Source organism: Monodon monoceros, unplaced genomic scaffold (genome assembly GCF_005190385.1).
Source record: "Monodon monoceros isolate NGI ecotype Baffin Bay Population unplaced genomic scaffold, NGI_Narwhal_1 Super_Scaffold_21, whole genome shotgun sequence".
NCBI lineage: Eukaryota > Metazoa > Chordata > Mammalia > Artiodactyla > Monodontidae > Monodon > Monodon monoceros.
The window spans coordinates 147074912-147076663 of NW_021703778.1; the positions used below are offsets into that span (position 1 = coordinate 147074912).

At 40.9% G+C, this 1752-nt stretch overlaps 1 non-coding gene across 1 annotated transcript; it reads right to left on the reverse strand.

Annotated features, from left to right (window-relative positions):
- Nucleotides 1-672: 672 nt before the first annotated feature.
- Nucleotides 673-745, reverse strand: TRNAE-CUC. Its single transcript has one exon. It is a non-coding gene; the product is annotated as a tRNA-Glu (tRNA).
- Nucleotides 746-1752: the final 1007 nt, after the last annotated feature.

The following is a 1752-nucleotide window of genomic DNA, read 5'->3' on the forward strand; positions in this document are numbered from 1 at the left end:
CCTGTTCTCAGAATTGCCTCATGATAATAGAATAATAATGATGTGGACCCAGGAAGAAACTGGCGATGGGGAAGGTAGGAACATAACCTGCATTTTCTCGGAAACTTTCAGAATTTTAAACAGTGCCTTTTTTTAGGCTGATGAATCCTGCCAGACAGCCACCCTGCTGTGACAGAGAAGGAGTGGAGAGAGCCTGGGTGAATGGGAGCGGGGGGAGTAGAGAGGAAAGGAGGGTGGCTGTGAGCATGATCACAAGTTTAGAACAGCTGTGGAGGTTAGAGTAGCTCCCCCTGAATGAGATGACGCTGGGCCACTTAGGAGAAAGGGAAAGAAAGAAGATTCTGCTGCTGACGGCGGTGACAAGGAGAAGAGGTACTTGGTTTACACAGTGGGTGGGTATTAAAGGATTATGTATATTAAGCACTATTGCCATCACCCAGAAAGGCCTGTGCTTTAACTGCCAAGAAACCAGTAATGAATGGAACACCTTCCAGGGATGAGAACAAATTAAAACAATGTATTCTGTGCTCAATATGTAAGATATTTAGAAATCGGTAGCACATTTGGCCTCATGGGGCATTTTCAGGGAGAAATTGTAGAGAATCTCATGTTTGTCATTTCTCTCTTTCTTTCTTGCTTTCTTTCTTTACCACACAGCTTGCAGGATCTTAGTTCCCTGACCAGGGATTGAACCTGAGCCCTCAGCAGTGAGAGTGCTGAGTCCTAACCACTGGACCTCCAGGGAATTCCCTCTCATTTATTTTAGTTTCTATTTAAAAGTCACATAACAAGACTCTCCCTAGTGAAGATATTAGTTAATGTTTATTGAGTGCCAACTGCATGCTTGTTGCTCTTCTAAATGTTCTGCATCCATCAACTCAGATAATCCTCACAACTTTATGAGCTGGGTACTCTTTTTTAAAAAATTTATTTATTTATTATACAGCAGGTTATTATTAGTTATCTATTTTATACATATTAGCGTATGTATGTAAATCCCAATCTCCAGTTCATCCCACCACCACCACCACCCCACTTTCCTCCCTTGGTGTCCATATGTTTGTTCTCTACATCTGTGTGTCTCTATTTCTGCCCTGCAAACCGGTTCATCTGTACCATTTTTCTAGATTCCACATATATGTGTTAATATACGATATTTGTTTTTCTCTTTCTGACTTACTTCACTCTGTATGACAGTCTCTAGGTCCATCCACATCTCTACAAATGACCCAATTTCGTTCCTTTTTATGGCTGAGTAATATTCCATTGTATATATGTACCACATCTTCTTTACCCATTCGTCTGTTGATGGGCATTTAGGTTGCTTCCATGACCTGGCTATTGTAAACAGTGCTGCAATGAACATGGGGTGCATGTGTCTTTTTGAATTATGGTTTTCTCAGGGTATATGCCCAGTAGTGGGATAGCTGGGTCATATGGTAATTCTATTTTTAGTTTTTTAAACTAAAATGTAAGTTTAAACTCCATACTGTTCTCCATAGTGGCTGTATCAATTTACATTCCCACCAACAGTGCAAGAGGGTTCCCTTTTCTCCGCACCCTCTCCAGCATTTGTTGTCTGTAGATTTTCTGATGATGCCCATTGTAACTGGTGTGAGGTGATACCTCATTGTAGTTTTGATTTGCATTTCTCTAATAATTAGTGATGTTGAGCAGCTTTTCACGTGCCTCTTGGCCATCTGTATGTCTTCTTTGGAGAAATGTCCATTTAGGTCTTCTGCCCATTTTTTA